The sequence below is a fragment of the Haliotis cracherodii genome, unplaced genomic scaffold (assembly GCF_022045235.1).
Source record: "Haliotis cracherodii isolate W230 unplaced genomic scaffold, xgHalCrac1.p SCAF_14, whole genome shotgun sequence".
NCBI classification, from domain to species: Eukaryota; Metazoa; Mollusca; class Gastropoda; order Lepetellida; family Haliotidae; genus Haliotis; species Haliotis cracherodii.
The window spans coordinates 12,906,190-12,925,972 of NW_027266269.1; the positions used below are offsets into that span (position 1 = coordinate 12,906,190).

At 39.1% G+C, this 19,783-nt stretch overlaps 1 pseudogene; it reads left to right on the forward strand.

Moving 5' to 3' along the window:
- The first annotated feature begins 2,072 nt into the window (after positions 1 to 2,072).
- LOC139461012 (streptococcal hemagglutinin-like) overlaps positions 2,073 to 19,783 on the forward strand; it is a 43,447-nt pseudogene continuing 25,736 nt past the window's right edge.

Consider the following 19,783-nt stretch of genomic DNA (forward strand, 5'->3'; position numbering starts at 1 on the left):
TCGAAAGTATTCAAGGTTACAAGGAAACACATTCATGATCATAATCACAAAGGTAGAATATAGGGCCTTGTGTCATTTGACGACATGCGAAACATTGAACATAATGATTATATATAAACATCTTTTAAAAATGAAAGTATACATTTTGGGTAAACACACACAACCCTGAGGAATTTAAGCTTCGTCAGATCATAACATACAGAGACCATTAACGCAGAAAGATTTTGCAAATGTAATAGCATATTCATTTCAAGGCTCCTATCGCAAAGCTGCCGAGCCACATTCCACGTGCAAGAGAGTCTGAAGGCAAATCAAGGGATTGTTTAGCAAAGCTTCATGATTTTACTTTGTAACATTTGATATCTCGTTACACTGTTTTGTTTCTTTCTATGATATCATATTAACCCCAGCGATACCGACTTTACAATTGCGTGTATTACGCTATCGTTTACATTGCTCATACGTTGTATGACAATCGTAATAATGTCGAGTTGTATTTCAGTAAGACTATCTCCTTTTCAACACTTTTGTTTCTGTGAGAAATTAAAGTCAGCCTGTTGATGACTTGGAGATATGATCAGACAATTATATAGTCTGGATGCCTATTCAATGGTCATAATGTAATTGACAGGTAAAGGTAATATCACGTGACCGTGACAGGATGGTAATTGCGTTAATTACATAGTCTGGGTGTCTATACAGTCTATATGGTCATTTAGTAATTTACATCTGAAGAAACCAAAGGACTGGAGTAGAATGATATTTCTGATAGCTTATGGTTGATGCTAATTAGCTTTTCTTGTTGAGCTATAGTCAGCTTGGCCTTGACATGATGTTAATGTATAGAATTAATTACATAAAATATATGGCTAGTGCTAATTAGCTTTGCTAAGTGAGCTACGTCTGCTTTGCCTTTGGCATGAAGGATGATCATTAATTATTAGAAATTGTATAGAATACAATAGATGAGCTAAATGGCAAATATAGAAAAAATACATACATACAAATTAATATAAGACCCATGTCAAAGTCATTTGTCTTTACCTCCAGGCTTCGTCAGATCGTTTACGGGTCGTCTTGCTACTGGGTGGTCATTCGAAACTCAGGTTTCGATCGAAAGTGATTGCGGAGCAGTTTTTGCCCAGTACTGACTTACTCTGGTTGTACTGAGGTAGTTTGCTGTTCAGTCGTTTTTGGTCTATAGTATTCCCTAAATACTATAAAAATAGACCAAATAGCAAACTAGTCTTATAGAATAATACTCAATCACTTTGTCTGGCAAGGGAATTTTAAACTTCCTGAAGATACAAGGTACTAGACCTAAGGAGTATCTGGACTCACAATCATAACATAGGTATATTGCGAGTACAGATATTCGTGCTTGTCACAGCTCCGTTATCCGCACATAATCTGCCGCCGTTCAACGGATCTTCGGGTATAGTACAAACTATAACTTACATTGTAGTCCCAGGCGACACACACCAGTAGTATCTTGTGTGGATAAAGGAGTTTTGACAAGTTTGTGTATATAGATGTAAACATAATCATGAGTATCGACATTCAGACAGTCATATTGCTCGAAAGTAGATGATACACTCATTATAATATCATATACGTTGATGATATTTGTTTTAGATTGTGGCACTAATATGCTTCCATAATATACTGTATAACAGACACAAAAAACAAAACATTAAAAAAAGCCACAAACACACCATTTTTTCCCTGATTCCCTATGATACACCAATGCATTCTGATCACATGCAAAATAATTAAGGTAAATACATAATATTTGGGTATACACAAACATCTATAGGCTTATACTTTATACTCTGATATAAATATATAGGGACCGAATGGCGCCGAATGCATTCAGAAATGATACACGTTAGGTTTCAAAGGAAGGATCTAATCCAAAGCCATCGAAACGTATCTCGAAGTAAGAAAGTCCTTGAAAAAGTGAACACGTCTGCCCTGTGCAGTGTGTAATGTTTGAACTCAAATCCCCGACACACGTCGTTATCAGTGTGCGTCCCTGGATATAGTGGTCTGGCCAGGCACACACCTACTATATGTCACCGGAGATACACGCATGTTGATACTGGGCGATGATGCAGACTCACATTGCTGGTAAGTTATTTTAATACTACCAGATATCCCCTTTTCAAAATATACATTTATGTAAGTCATCATAATATGTAAAATCAGTTCATTTGTAGCTCAGATTTAAAGAATCTAAGTCTCCCGCTCATAAAAGTATAAACCTTGTGAAAATGTACTTGAAATATCTACAAATTCCATGCCAATCATGTTGAAAAATCTGCTATTAGTCAGCGTTCGTTAAAATTGTGTGCAATCCTATCATTTCATTTTTAGCTCTGATACTGGTCGTTGTGATTATTGGATGCATCAACGTTGCAGGTTTGTGTTGACGAAACTCATTACATACTAATCACTGAACTAACCTTCATAAACTAACCATGTAGTCAGCATGCTTAGAAAAGGGGATGTGACTAATAGTGTAGTGTTTAAACTGCATTTTATCATTTACATGAATTATACTTTAAAGTTTTATCTTTAGCTTGGCTCGAGAAGTAAAAAGGGATAAGACTTCTAAAGCCTACGATAAGACCTGCTTAAATCGCACAAAGCGGGATGGGCTGGTAGGAGCGTATTTGGACTTAGATGTAACATCACCACCTTGCCAACATAGCAGTGTATTCAGAAACATGTTGAGGTAATAATGTAACATCACCACCTTGCCAACATAACAGTGTACCCAGAAACCTGTTGAGGTAATAATGTAACATCACCACCTTGCCAACATAACAGTGTACCCAGAAACCTGTTGAGGTAATAATGTAACATCACCACCTTGCCAACATAACAGTGTACCCAGAAACATGTTGAGGTACTAATGTAACATCACCACCTTTCCAACATAACAGTGTACCCAGAAACCTGTTGAGGTAATAATGTAACATCACCACCTTTCCAACATAACAGTGTACCCAGAAACCTGTTGAGGTAATAATGTAACATCACCACCTTGCCAACATAACAGTGTACCCAGAATCCTGTTGGAATAATAATGTAACATCACCACCTTGCCAACATAACAGTGTACCCAGAAACATGTTGAGGTAATAATGTAACATCACCACCTTGCCAACATAACAGTGTACCAAGAAACATGTTGGAATAATAATGTAACATCACCACCTTGCCAACATAACAGTGTACCCAGAAACCTGTTGGGGTAATAATGTAACATCACCACCTTTCCAACATAACAGTGTACCCAGAAACCTGTTGAGGTAATAATGTAACATCACCACCTTGCCAACATAACAGTGTACCCAGAAACCTGTTGAGGTAATAATGTAACATCACCACCTTGCCAACATAACAGTGTACCCAGAAACATGTTGAGGTACTAATGTAACATCACCACCTTTCCAACATAACAGTGTACCCAGAAACCTGTTGAGGTAATAATGTAACATCACCACCTTTCCAACATAACAGTGTACCCAGAAACCTGTTGAGGTAATAATGTAACATCACCACCTTGCCAACATAACAGTGTACCCAGAATCCTGTTGGAATAATAATGTAACATCACCACCTTGCCAACATAACAGTGTACCCAGAAACATGTTGAGGTAATAATGTAACATCACCACCTTGCCAACATAACAGTGTACCAAGAAACATGTTGGAATAATAATGTAACATCACCACCTTGCCAACATAACAGTGTACCCAGAAACCTGTTGGGGTAATAATGTAACATCACCACCTTTCCAACATAACAGTGTACCCAGAAACCTGTTGAGGTAATAATGTAACATCACCACCTTGCCAACATAACAGTGTACCCAGAATCCTGTTGGAATAATAATGTAACATCACCACCTTGCCAACATAACAGTGTACCCAGAAACATGTTGAGATAATAATGTAACATCACCACCTTGTCAACATAACAGTGTACCCAGAAACATGTTGAGGTAATAATGTAACATCACCACCTTGCCAACATAACAGTGTACCCAGAAACATGTTGGAATAATAATGTAACATCACCACCTTGCCAACATAACAGTGTACCCAGAAACCTGTTGAGGTAATAATGTAACATCACCACCTTGCCAACATAACAGTGTACCCAGAATCCTGTTGGAATAATAATGTAACATCACCACCTTGCCAACATAACAGTGTACCCAGAAACATGTTGAGGTAATAATGTAACATCACCACCTTGCCAACATAACAGTGTACCCAGAAACATGTTGGAATAATAATGTAACATCACCACCTTGCCAACATAACAGTGTACCCAGAAACCTGTTGAGGTAATAATGTAACATCACCACCTTGCCAACATAACAGTGTACCCAGAATCCTGTTGGAATAATAATGTAACATCACCACCTTGCCAACATAACAGTGTACCCAGAAACATGTTGAGGTAATAATGTAACATCACCACCTTGCCAACATAACAGTGTACCCAGAAACCTGTTGGAATAATAATGTAACATCACCACCTTGCCAACATAACAGTGTACCCAGAAACCTGTTGGGGTAATAATGTAGCATCACCACCTTGCCAACATAACAGTGTACCCAGAATCCTGTTGGAATAATAATGTAACATCATCACCTTGCCAACATAACAGTGTACCCAGAAACATGTTGAGGTAATAATGTAACATCACCACCTTGCCAACATAACAGTGTACCCAGAAACCTGTTGGGGTAATACTGTAGGATCACCACCTTGCCAACATAACAGTGTACCCAGAATCCTGTTGGAATAATAATGTAACATCACCACCTTGCCAACATAACAGTGTACCCAGAAACCTGTTGGGGTAATAATGTAACATCACCACCTTGCCAACATAACAGTGTACCCAGAAACCTGTTGGGGTAATAATGTAACATCACCACCTTGCCAACATAACAGTGTACCCAGAAACCTGTTGGGGTAATAATGTAACATCACCACCTTGCCAACATAGCAGTGTACCAAGAATCCTGTTGGAATAATAATGTAACATCACCACCTTGCCAACATAACAGTGTACCCAGAAACCTGTTGGGGTAATAATGTAGCATCACCACCTTGCCAACATAACAGTGTACCCAGAATCCTGTTGGAATAATAATGTAACATCACCACCTTGCCAACATAACAGTGTACCCAGAAACATGTTGAGGTAATAATGTAACATCACCACCTTGCCAACATAACAGTGTACCCAGAAACCTATTGGGGTAATAATGTAACATCACCACCTTGCCAACATAACAGTGTACCCAGAAACCTATTGGGGTAATAATGTAACATCACCACCTTGCCAACATAACAGTGTACCCAGAAACCTGTTGGGGTAATAATGTAACATCACCACCTTGCCAACATAACAGTGTACCCAGAAACCTGTTGGGGTAATAATGTAACATCACCACCTTGCCAACATAACAGTGTACCCAGAAACCTGTTGAGGTAATAATGTAACATCACCACCTTGCCAACATAACAGTGTACCCAGAAACATGTTGAGGTACTAATGTAACATCACCACCTTTCCAACATAACAGTGTACCCAGAAACCTGTTGAGGTAATAATGTAACATCACCACCTTGCCAGCATAACAGTGTACCCAGAAACATGTTTGGGTAATAATGTAACGTCACCACCTTGCCAACATAACAGTGTACCCAGAAACCTGTTGGGGTAATAATGTAAGATCACCACCTTGCCAACATAACAGTGTACCCAGAAACCTGTTGGGGTAATGATGTAGCATCACCACCTTGCCAACATAACAGTGTACCCAGAAACATGTTGGAATAATAATGTAACATCACCACCTTGCCAACATAACAGTGTACCCAGAAACATGTTGAGGTAATAATGTAACATCACCACCTTGCCAACATAACAGTGTACCCAGAAACATGTTGAGGTAATAATGTAACATCACCACCTTGCCAACATAACAGTGTACCCAGAAACCTATTGGGGTAATAATGTAACGTCACCACCTTGCCAACATAACAGTGTACCCAGAAACCTGTTGGAATAATAATGTAACATCACCACCTTGCCAACATAACAGTGTACCCAGAAACCTGTTGGGGTAATGATGTAGCATCACCACCTTGCCAACATAACAGTATACCCAGAAACCTGTTGGGGTAATGATGTAGCATCACCACCTTGCCAACATAACAGTATACCCAGAAACCTATTGGGGTAATAATGTAACATCACCACCTTGCCAACATAACAGTGTACCCAGAAACCTGTTGGGGTAATAATGTAACGTCACCACCTTGCCAACATAACAGTGTACCCAGAAACCTGTTGGGGTAATACTGTAGCAGTGCTGGATGAGCCACGTATGACCGGAGAACCAACTGTTACTGGTTTAAGGAAACCTGACATGCTAATGCTACATGGCAAACACTAGCTGAGTCCTTTCTCCTGACTTGAGTTACAGGCTGATAGTGCCAGACAACACAGGCCGCCCGGATTACACACAACAGGATATAGTGACCAACCATTGCTAATCAAATCCCCTTTCACTCCACTGTATTGTCCGAACAGGTGACAGTTTAATAGATTAGAACCTGTTGAGCAAGGTCTTCAAGATAAATGATGTCGCGTTGAAAGGGTCACATTTGGACGTTTAATCCCTTGCATGCCCTTTAAGTGTCATGCTGGCAGTGATGCACTGAGGGCCAGGACAAAATGCTGACTTTTATGTTGCCTCAAATTATATTTACTCAAAATCATGTTTTTAGTAAATGTGATCGTTTTCCTGTTATATTGTTATTACCTAGAAGTACTGAACCCAAAACGGATTTTTGGTGTTTTATTTTGGACTTATTTTTTAACCAATTCAAACAATACACATTCTGATTCTGTTTCGAACTTGTTGTGCTTCGTACACAGGTAATGGTGACTTGTCTACCTCCTTTTATTTCCGTAGGTTATGTACAACAGCCTAAGCTTCATATGCAGCTTTCTAGGTGACCTGAATACTCAGTAATACGTTACCACACTGCCCAATGTTATTTAACATATACCTCAAAAGTTTAAGCGCGGACTGGGCATTAATGATTGTTAAATATGACTCTCTTAATACAGAGTAACTTACGTATTTTGTAAACCCCCTTAGGACTTACACCACTTGTCATTCAACATGAAAAAAATCATTAATCGTACAAAGTGTTCGTAAGCATCATGGCAGAATGTCCATGTAAGTACATAGTCAATAATACAATGTGAAATAAATAGCATGGATTTTAAGACGTCATGTATGTTTTTGAATGCATAATATACTAACTAGTGCAGACTATTGCATCCTGAATTGAACATAGCACACTTTTGAGTTTAGTTATGGCAGGAAATAAGGAATACAATTTCAATATAATGTTTACAGATCAAACCGAAAATGATACTCATCTTATATTGCAAACAAGAAATACACGTAAACATGATTCAATAGATTTCCATCTACCTTCGTTCTTTTGTAAAGGGCAAAAGATTACATTTAGTTTAATAAAAACACTGTCATTGTAAATATTCAAATATCTTTCAGGAACAAGTACAGTTTTATGGCCTTTATATATCGCAAATGTGTATTGTTGTATATCACATATGTGTATCATAGTATATCATTGATTCTCCAGTAGGCGAGGGTCCCTGGTGTTATGACTGTGACAAGGCTGTGAAGCCTGGTTCTTGTGGGGAGATTATCAAGTGCAAAGACGACGAAGTAAGTTCACCGTCAGTCCCTTTATATTTGAGTGAAATATCCCAGTGCAGATACCAGGCTTATTGATGTTCCCAAACTATTACGCTGGCATACAGCTTCAAGTGCAAACAAATCAATGACAAGTTCTAAATCATGGAAGAACATTGCAGGAGTAATATTATAGATAACACTGTTTACAAAGCCGTTTATATTGTTACCGTTTCAACTCTTCAGCTAGGGACCCACCCTTGGTCGTTTCGTCGTCTTGTTAACATAATTGCGTATTTCTTTGCAGCAATGCTATGCGTCATCGACAGGAATCAGTCCAACGCAGTACACGGCGGGGTGCAGAAAGAAACAGGTCCATACTTACCTTGTACTCAATTTGTGTATATGAGGAATAAGCAGTCCATAATAACACTGTACTTAGATTGTGTATACGAGTAAGGAAAAAGGCCCATACTTACCTTGTACTCAATTTGTGTATATGAGGAATAAGCAGTCCATACTAACACTGTACTTAGATTGTGTATACGAGTAAGGAAACAGGCCCATACTTACCTTGCACTTAGATTGTGTATATAGGGAAGAAACAGGTCCATACTTACATTTTACTTAGATTGTGTATATGGAGAAGCAAACAGGTCCATACTTACATTGTACCAAGCATGTGTATCTGGGGACGGAACAAGTCCGTCCATACTTACCTTGCATTAAGTTTGTGTTTATGCAGAAGCTTACAGGTCCATACTACCTTGTACTTAGATTGTATACATGAAGAAGCAAACATGTCCACAGTTACGTTGTACTTAGATTGTTTATATGAGGAAGGAATAAGGTCCACACTTACCTTGCACTTGGTTTGTGTATATGGAGAAGGAAACAGGTCCATGCTTACCTTGTACTTAGATTGTGTATATGAGGAATAAGCAGGTCCATACTTACCCTGTACTTAGTTTGTGCATATAGGGAAGCAAATAGTACTTACTTTGTACCCAGTTTGGGTATATGAGGAAAGAAACAGGTCCATGCTTACCTTGTACTCAGTTTGTTGCATGTCATGAAGGGAACATACCTACCTTAAGGGAGCTTTGCCTAAGGCTTCTGTTCTAGTACTACACTAGTCTCTACATATATATACCGGGGCTGGATAGGTTCCATTTATCTAGTACCCTCGTTCGTATTCTGGGGCTGAACAGAAACAGTGTCATATGATTGTCTCCCCTTTCGTATTCCGAGGCTGAAAAAGGCCCAGTATACGAACCTAATATTATGCTTGCACCTTCGTATGTTCCAGTGGCTGATAGCGTTACCCCCTGCCCTTTACCCTGTGTGTTATCTAATGGTTGTCTCTCCGTGTGTCCCGTGTCGCTAGGTAGGGGCACGGTATCCGATGCATGTCCACCCGTGTGTTCCAGGGCCGGATAAGAGCTCAGTACGAAATGCTTGTCTCCCCGTGTTAGGGGGACGGATAGGTCACAGTACCCGATGCTTGTCTTCTGTATCTGAGGTCAGCTTAGGCCACCTTAGTCCTTTACCCAGTGTGTTCAGGGAACAACAAGGTGCACATTGTTTAATGCTTGTCTCCCCATGGTTTTTTCGGGACCGAGTAGGACCACAGTACCCGATGCTTGTCTTCTGTATTTGAGGACAGCTTTGGCCTCTAATTCAGCATACATACACCATCTATTATCAAGGGCGGAATAACACAGTGCCCCATGCTTGTCTCCACGTGCGTATACACAGAACTTTTGGTCCAGATACCCAATAGTCCTGTCTCCCAGCGCGTTCTCTTGTGTATGATCTGGCTGTGTATCTTCGAACTTCTTGTTTGATTGACCCTACATATTTTATTTTAAGAATTTACGCTACATTGATCTTGTTGCATAGAACAGTGTTCATTTCCTCATTATCTTGTATGATGAATATGAAGTAGACTGTCGGTAAAACTGAATTAAAGATACCCGTCATTCGAAACTTTCTTCTAATTCTTTTTTCCTACATTGTGACACTAAAAAGAAGAGACGGTACAAAGTGTTGTTGATGTGACACAAAGTCTTGATGAAGTGACAAAACACTATAACAACCTCGAAACTTACCTTTAAGCCATATAATATCCACAGGGATACGTATATAGGTGAAATTATTTTGTACTTCTCATTCATCATTCATTGTTTATTTGTCCTGATCAGCTAGTTCACCCCAACTGTTCTTGCGTTGCAAAGTGGACATAACAACGTTACTCGATATCAACGCATTGTCACAAATAATTTAAGAATGATAATGTCATCCACCGTTACAGCTGGTTTTATGCCACGTCGTTTAAACAACTGCTTCATTCACCTGATGTCGCCTCTTGAGATTCTGAAACCCACATTTGTCCATGCGTTATCAGAAAAAAAGACAAACGTAATCTGGACAACCTACCATCAACACAATACTTACCCGTTATCTATCCCACGTAGAACCATATTGAAAGTATCCCGCAAATACATAATTTATTTACTCGGGACAGATAATCTTTAAAACCTAGTGCTAACCAAAACTAGGAGCTAGCTGTTCGGGTGCAACTGTGGCCCAGTCGTCTAAGGCGCCACAATTCGGTGTTCAGAGTTGCGTCCCTTATGAGTGCAACAAAAACTATTATCATAGGTTCGAATCCTTGTTAAGCCCAATTATGTTTCTAGGTTTGTCAGCACCATTGACATGATTGATTTCAAGGCACACCACGGGTAATTCGTAAACGTATTAGTCATGCCATACGCCGGGCTTTCCTCCCACATGAAGCCGACCCTTCGTCATAACTGGCATTATGTGTAAACTGTTAAACCAAACCCACCCACTCCTCCACTTGAAGTTTGTCTGCTCCCTTGCCATGCTGCATATATCCATGTTGCTGTGCATCTTGTTTGTTCAGCTATGTCAAGGTACGGGGTCGGTGGCAGGCGGGAGCAGCCCGCACGGGTGTGAGGAATGTTGTATCGGCGACCACTGCAACTCCAAGCTGTGTGGCGGACTCCGTGAGTGACAGATTCATATACAATGAAACCTGGATATTCCGGGACCTCGTCGTCAGGGCCATAGGCGTATGAAATGTATACACTCCATTCATCTTAATAAAAATTATATTGAAACGAAACTTAATATTGTAAATCGCGTAAGACGATTTCATAAAGATGCTTAAAACACTTTTTTTCAGAATAAGAGTAAACACAACATTAAAGATGGCCATGTCCATATTTCGCTCATTAAAGCAATTGGTGTGTCACTGCATAATGTTTAGGAAAACGATGACATAGTTTTGAAACATATAAATTTAAATCGTACTTGATAGTGACCTTGTCTTGTGATGGACCTGCATGGCGTAGCCGGTGCTGGTATATCCTCTTCATACCATCGATATTTCCCCTATTACCTACCCCAGTGTCTGATCACACGTATCTGTTGCTAGTGTATCCTTTTCATGAAACCGATCTTCCCCCCATGCAGCTGTTCCTATGGGAGGTAGCCGACTGTGTCTGCAGTGCGAGGCAGTTCTCCATCCCAGCCAGTGCTCCACAGTGTCCAAGTGTGGCCAGGATAAGGTAAATACAAGGACACCATTTAACCACCATTTACAATGTACCTGTTGTTTTAACATCATTCTGTAAGGCGAAACGCATTACCTTTGTTAAAGATGATGACTTGCAAAGAAATATTTTGAAATGTAGGTTAGACAATATTAATGAAAAGTTCTTTGGTAAGTAACAAACCAACAAATCTGTTTTTGCAGAGACTTAAGTGTGAACGTCAAATGCATTTCTTTCAGTACTGCTCCATTTGGAAGAGGTACAGGTTTCAAATGACGTTTTATGACCTCGGTTGTCTTGAGAAGACGGTGAGTAATTCAGCCTTACATATATAACATGTACATCAATACCTCGACCACGGTTTGTGTCTGAGTAGTAGAGTCCGTATGTGGATGAGGCTATTTGTGTCGGTGATCATTCACATTTTTCTTGGAATAGGGGTTTATCGTTTCAACTGTTTATGACCTTTAAACTCATTAACAATGTACATGTCGGATTATGTTATGCAGTGTATATCTATGTATTCTGTGTTTCTGTTTCGTAAATCATGAAGTTTATGCTATTGTTATACTATACTTTATATTTTGGTTTGCTTATTTGTTTATTTGTTGTTTAACGCCGCACTCAGCAATATTCCAGCTATATTAGCAAAATGTAAATAATCGAATCTGGTCAGGCCCTCCAGTGATTGACATTATGAGAATTGATCCGCGCAGTTGGGATACAATGACATGCATCAACCAAGTCAGTGAGCCTGACCACCCGATCACGTTAGCCGCCTCTTACGACACGCATAGTCACTTTTGCGGTAAGCATGGGTTGCTGAAGACCTATTCTACCCCGGATCTTCAAGGGTAAAATTTCATGTCATGGAATGTGAGTGAGAGTGAGTGAGTTGTGTTGAACGCCGCTTTGAACAGTATTCCAGTCATATCACTCTTGTCGGTTTAATGTGGGAGGAAAGTTACAGAATGTGATTTCACTGTGTAGTTAAGGTCAGCAGATAATAAGTATATGACTGTATTTGACATGGGTGCTTTAATGTGCACGTGGTGCATTTACATTGAGCCTGTTGAAAAGATAAAGTCTGTATAAATAGAAGGCTACTTGACATCATTACAAATTCAGTAGCGCCCTATCACTGATTGTGGGTTAACTTGTAGAACAGGTACTTGTTATGTTCTTATCGCGGCATAGATGATACCATTGTGGTATGGATAAAACATGATACAATAGACGTAGAATAAAGACAACATGTCACAGAACTTCCCCAAAGCATGTTCGAACAAAATTCCATTTATGACCAGGGTTACCTGTAAATAAATATGAATGACACTTTGCCTTGGTCTGGGAGAACCCAACCCTTCACTGTTATCTACACTATACACCATGCAACCCCGACGTGTACAGTTTAGGCCTTCGGTGGGATTAAGAAGAAACTCATAAACTAGCATCAAATGATAATATCTGAAGGTAGCCATTGCTTCTAAAAGGGTGACACACATTTTGAAAAGTTCTCGACAAACATGGGAAAACAGGTTTCCATACTACAAATGCAGCAATCTTGCATGGCTCTTACTTGTATTACCTTCTATGGAGCGGGGGATAGGTGGGTGAGGGGGTAAGGATTGGGGTAGTGAGGGGTGGGAATTGGGAAGATTTTCTTTCGAAATAAGATATTTTTCAGCAATAGCCATTTAACCTCATATTCTTTTTCATTTAGAATTTTGAGCCAGATGTTTTGGATCCCCCCTCCCAGACCCCGCCTACACACACACACACACCCCAACCCCCCACACACATACACACTCTCTCCCCACAAGGATATGAAATTGTCGGTCTCTTACACATGATAGTTTTCTTTCATTAGGAAGCCAGAATCCAACAATCTAACAATCCAACCTGATAAAAAAATGTGATATTTGTTACTTGTGCTTGTCTGTTGTTTAACGTCACACGGTGGCCTTTAAATAATCGATTAGGGACCAGACAATCCAGTACATGACGTCATGGACAGGGATCTACGCAATTGGGATACGATGACATGCATCAACCAAGTCGCCGAGGCTGACCACGCACTCCAATTTGTCTTACGACAAGCATGGGTTGCCGAGGACCTATATTCCTACCCGAAGGTGTTAGTGATATTGGGCTATGCATATTTTGTGACAGTTCATGGTTAAATGTTCCAGTTAAATGCCCACTACAACACAGCTGATGAAGTGATACGTGTATTTCTGAGGACGTCTTATGTTGGCAGGAATGTGACGGACACATGAAGGGGGAGGATGAACTCTCTCATGGAGGCTTCATATGCTGTAATGATGATTTGTGTAACAGCCATGAAAACAACAACCACCTGACGCCAGCACCAACTCAACCTGCTACAACCACATCACAGCCTGGTACGTGGCCGTTATGTCACTGAACTGCTTGCCTATTATACCAACTTAACCTGCTACAACCACATATCAGCCTGGTACGTGGCCGTTATGTCACTGAACTGCTTGCCTATTAAACCAACTTAACCTGTTACAACCACATATCAGCCTGGTACATGGCCGTTATGTCACTGAACTGCTTGCCTATTAAGTCAACTCAACCACAGTGAGTGCGACGATAAACAACATTCTCTCACTGGTTCATAAACAATGTATGTCATGAAACGTGTTCTTGAAGGAATGAATATTTTTCAACTGCATTGAAATTCCTATGCCTTTGTACCTCACCTTTACTAACTACTAACAGCGATTGTCGATATGCAAAGTTGAGCTTTGTTGTGTTAATCAGCAGCTAAAGTGTGCCTTGTTTGTAGTTTATTCCAAATTGGTAATTGGTCCTGAGGGTGTGAAGCACAAAGACGTCTTCTCTTCCCCTAGTGAGTTATTTGTAGTATGTTCCTCAATACAAAATATACTTAATTCATATAGCCTTGCTTAAGACAGACATCTAAATATAAGATATGCACTTAAACTCCATCCAGCATTCTGACGTTGGCATTGGTTGACGATGCCGCCGACAAATTTCTCAGGTTGGCCCAGCGCTTTTACAACGTCCCCTTAAATTTACAACGTGTTACATTTCGTGAAGTTTAGTCAAGGGACACGTCTCCTTTGAGGGGCTGTCTTTCCGGCTCCTCTCCTCAAGAAGACGACGCGATATGAGAAGGCACTAGTTCGACCGTCTGCGTAATGTTTTCCTCGAATATTGCGGTAAGTTTGTAATTATTGTGTTTGTATAATGTTAACCTTCACATCCAAACCATACTCGAGAAAAAACAACCATTGTTCAGAAATAACTTGAGTAAAAACAGAAATTATATAAATATAAAACACAGCCGTCGTTAGTGAAGCTGAATAATGTGTCATTACACTAATGGCTTTAATACTGTAGGATCAAAAGACATTCGATTCCGCCAGTATCATATATCGTGAGCATGAGGATACGGAGGTGGAAAGTGATGTGCGCCGAGGAGGTGATTAGATATCACGGAACATGCAGTGTAGATCTAGCATAATCACCTGCAATTATTTGTATGTATTTTGCACCGATAGCAGTTAGTTAAAACTAAGGGTGCGATTTGTATAAAGTAAATGAGGTTTGAAATTATCATGAAATGTTAGGTTGTCAAGATTCAAGAGTCTGGACTTCTGAAGTTCTTATCTAATATCGATATCCATTTTATTAATTTTCCAAAAAATAATAAGATGTAAATGTTATTATTAACATGTGAAAGTATACCATGTTATTATTTTATTTTCACATAAAATAATCACAGATTCACATCGGTTTCTCCCAATTTTAAGGATTTTTATCTTGTGTTTGTTTGTTTGTTTATTGTTTAACGCCGCACTCAGCAATATTCCAGAGTTATCACGGTTGTCTGTAAATAATCGAGTCTGGACCAGACAATCCAGTGACTGACATCATGAGCATCGATCCATGCAATTGGGGATTTAATTTTTGTTTGGTATTGGTAGGTCAATTCATAATTCATATACAGCATTTATGCTTTTTACACAAGACTGCTTTCACTAAATTATTTTGTTTATTTGTTATTTGGTGAAAATATTTATCAGTGGGTTTTTTTTAAACTCGGGCTACAAAGGCGATCTTTTCTTTTCATTATTACTTGAATCGTGAGTTTCCCATACAGAGGAGAGGTAAAGTTACTGCTTTAGAATAATTGCAGTTTATTGCCATTGCAAGATGAAAATAGTGGCCAATAGAAACCTATAATACCGTGAGTAAATGAGATTTATCGATATTGATTTATTTGAAAATATTATACTTTGTGATTTGTTTTGTTTTTTCTTTCAGTTTTTCTTTCTGTATTTACTTAAAGTTCAACACTAAAAAGAGTGGTGGCCGGCGAAAGGTTTGGCTGGTTCAATAATGCAATCATCTTCCACAAAAAAAATTAATAGTTATATTCCGTTTTCTTTAAAATTCAAGGTCAATGTTGAAACAGTATTCTCCAAGGGGCCGAGGGCATCAGAGTATTATTGCAAATCCCTGTGTTATTTAATATATTTGGTTAATGATAACATATATTTCCAGGCATGCAATGCGTTGTCTCTTGAAAGAAGGGACATTTTTTTTTATTACAAGATCCCTGATTACCCCCAACCCTAAGCTGAAATTTAAATAAACATCATAACATGTCATGCTTTTACCTAATGACATTTGATATACGATTTGATATTTTCTTATTCTTTTAATTCAGTGACCAAGGCACAACGGAGGTGAAAACCGTGGATACATCTGAAGATGATCCAGTGATTTGTTTTTCCAACTCATCTGGCACTCATCCCCCAAACAATGTGTCTCGACTTGCCATTTAATAAAAAAACAACATAAATGTAGATATTGTCATTATTTTGCTGTGCTATTCACCTTATGGTTTTAACTGATCAAGTAATGGATTTATTGCTGGTGTCAAGCATGTCCTCAATACTGTATGTATGTGAAAAGGCAAAGACTATTTGAAATGTTTCACATCATTATGTGTGGCCATTTACACAACCTATTGTTTGATTATTTTCGGTTTTGCATATTTTGGGAAAATTAAATTTCCTTTAATTCTATTTGAATTATTTGTGAAAAGAAATGCACGCAGGTTTTGAAATTTAAAAATACATTCTGAAAAACCTAATTCTGATTAAGAATATTTTGAATTTTTCATGGCAATACTTCAAATTACCCTGCCAAACCTATTGTTCAAGGTGATCGCAACTTGCAACATGCATACGTTTGGTAAAAACGTTTAATACTGCTTGAGAGGTATTGAGTATTAGCCGACGTTATAATCAACTTTGGCCCAACGTCTAAATGCTAGATAAGACCAGTGTTAATTGACCTGTCAATTATGATTTATATAAATTAAAACTACAAGATTCAATGATTTCGTTGGTATTCATATACTATTCTTTAAAACTGAATGGTGCCTCTCTTTAGGTCTCTCTTAACACAACCCCTAGACAATGGGTGTCCATATATTGACATGCACTTAGCAAATTAGCCAACTTCATGATTCAAGTTTCATGCAAATATATTTTCAAAACAGGAATGATTGAGAAAATGATTCTATTCTATTTTGCCATATATAATCAGCTATATCCAAGCGATATCACAACTAGAGAAGCTGGAGGTACATAGTATGAAGAACGCCCTTAGCCATCCAGCCATCAATATAAACCTACATATTGTTATGTAACGAAGGCCTATTATGACATATTCTTCATATTTTCAGAAACCACAATCAGAACGGGAAACATAAAATGTAAAAAGTGTGCGTCCGTCCAACAGCCAGCCTTTTGCTCGAGCGAGACAGAGTGTGGACCAGACCAGGTATGTCTACTTCTCCCTTTATATTCGTTGTTATTTGGTAATGGTATGCATCTTTTGTGAAGCAGATTATATGGGCTTATTGACTAGGGTTTTATGTATTTGATGCCCTTTTGTTCGGTGAACAACTACGTTTCCTGGGATAACCTAGTTTAGGTCAAGTACCTTTGCAGTAGGTCGAGTAACTGTATTTTCTGGAAGTCAAGAATTTCCTTGCTCAGAGAGTTAAGTACAATAGGCTATATTTTTGTTCAGGTGTATTGGTACATACATATTTTAGGGAGAGACCCTCAGTGCACTCTTCTCCCTATCTGAACAAGCAGAGGTTATTCACTCATTAGAGAGTTGAGTTAAATTTCTCAGGTGTTAAGTGATAACAGCCGGCTTAATTGACTGTCTATGTGTATTATCGATTGTCTTGTCAGAGTGTTGTTTTAGCTATCTACTGTAATAGCTGTTATATAGTTCCTTAGCTGACCAGCTTGTATATTTGTTCATGGTTTATTAGTCTGTGATCAATTGGAGTCTTGGTCCTTATATTGTCTATCTTCGGCTTCATTTAGCTGATAATAATGAACATGTGAACTTGTAACACATATTTTAGAATTACTTAACTCTTATTTCTTTACCCCCTTCAGCTCCGTGACAGTACAAGCGTTATGTCCGTGACACTTATTTCTCCACTAACGTGTACCTCCCGTGTTCCATAATTTGACTCATAGTTATCTTCAACTAGTGTAGGAAGCACGGCTGCCCCAGTCGTCTTTTGGGCGCTCCTGGAACCTATGATTGCGGGTTCGGATCCCGGATCACCCCGATTATGTTTCTAGGTTTATTTGTTAGCACCATACCCGTACCCAATGGCACGCCATGATACGCAAAGCGGAGTTAAACCCAACTCCCTCACTCATTGTAATATTCTAATTGGTTTCGAATGATCAGGAGTTTCTTGTAAGATGTATACGAGATATTGAAGCTCCCTCGGAAATATATACCAGATTTCCATATCTTGTTTATTTTTGTTATAACTTGTGCCAGGCGATATGCGATTCAATGTACTCTTCTATTCCTTAATGGTGGCGGTCGGGTAGCCGAGTGGTTAAAGTGTTTGCTCGTCACGCCGAAGACCCGGGTTCGATTCCCGACATGGGTACAATGTGTGAAGCCCATTTCTTGTGTCCCCAGCCGTGACATTGCTGGAATATTGCTAAAAGCGGCGTAAAACCATACTCACTCACTATTCCTTAATGTTTAAAAACCTTAATATTAAGCCAAAATGTAATATTCATAAACAAATATTTGAAAACTATTTTTGACGATATCATTATATGATGGAAATGATGTATGTGTTTTCACCCTGATATATTAGTGTGTTTGGATAAAGAGAAATGTTTTAAGGGTGTAAGACTCAGACCCAGACCCTCATATTTCTTCTTGACAGTATTGCTCAGTGCGAGAAGTCTTCAGGTTTGGACTGGCCTTCTATGAACTTGGATGTGAAGAGAAGACGGTAAGTAATAATTTCCCAAATATGTGGTAAATGGTGATATATTCCTAAAAACTTAAACATCATCACGCATAGCTCTGCATGTGAATATTTGAAACATGAAGAGCAAAACAAAGGATTGCATTTTCGCTGTAAATCATAAAACGTCAACGCCAGAGAATGGTCAGTCTCAAATATATGCCCTAACAATTGCACTGGGCATATAAGACCAAATAGCAGTGACAGCAGGATTTTGAGAAAAGGGTATGCACCGGTAGCACCCAAAAAATAAGTGTTTGTTTGTTGCCTGAAGTCGCACATAAAATACTCCTGTTACAACGGCGGCCTGTGAACAATCTTGTGATGGACCAGACAGTGACTAGAAAGCGCATTTTTTTATTTTATGTCTGCTGTTTACAAGTGCAGAGATTCTGCTCCATATTAGTAAAGATAAATATTTCAGAAATATGTTGTTTAGCCACACAGTGGAGGTGTGTTGGGGCTGGGGGCAGTTTTAATGCTACGGGCAAAACATTTATTTGATGAAACTTGGGAACTTCAGTGAACCAGCAGATATTTCGACCCGTTTCAAGAAAATATAAAACCCAACGCCAGAGAATAACAAGTCTCGATTGTGCGCTGAAACCGATTCCATAGGGGCAAAAATAGCGATATAGCGCCGTCACAACTATATCAATGGGTCACTGAAAAATCAGTCCAGGTGTTTGCGAAATCGGTAATTATAAGCATGTGTGGCCCTACCAGAATTCTACATTACATTATCCTACGAACAAACCATAGATCTCTTCGAATTCTGTACTTTGCTATTATGATACATATGTAGCCAATATTTTTTAAAGATCACACACAAACTGTTTACCCTCTATGTGCATATTTACCAGGAGTGTGTAGGCCACATGAAGACTTTAGGCGAAAGAGGGTTCCGCTGTTGTAATGAAGAGCGTTGTAACGCTAACGTCAACCCAGTGACTGGCAGAACAACACCAGCAATTACAACTCCTGCAACTACTGAAACATCGACATCACCAACAAAGACGGCTTCTCTTCCACCAAGTAAATCAAATTGTAGCAATTTCAG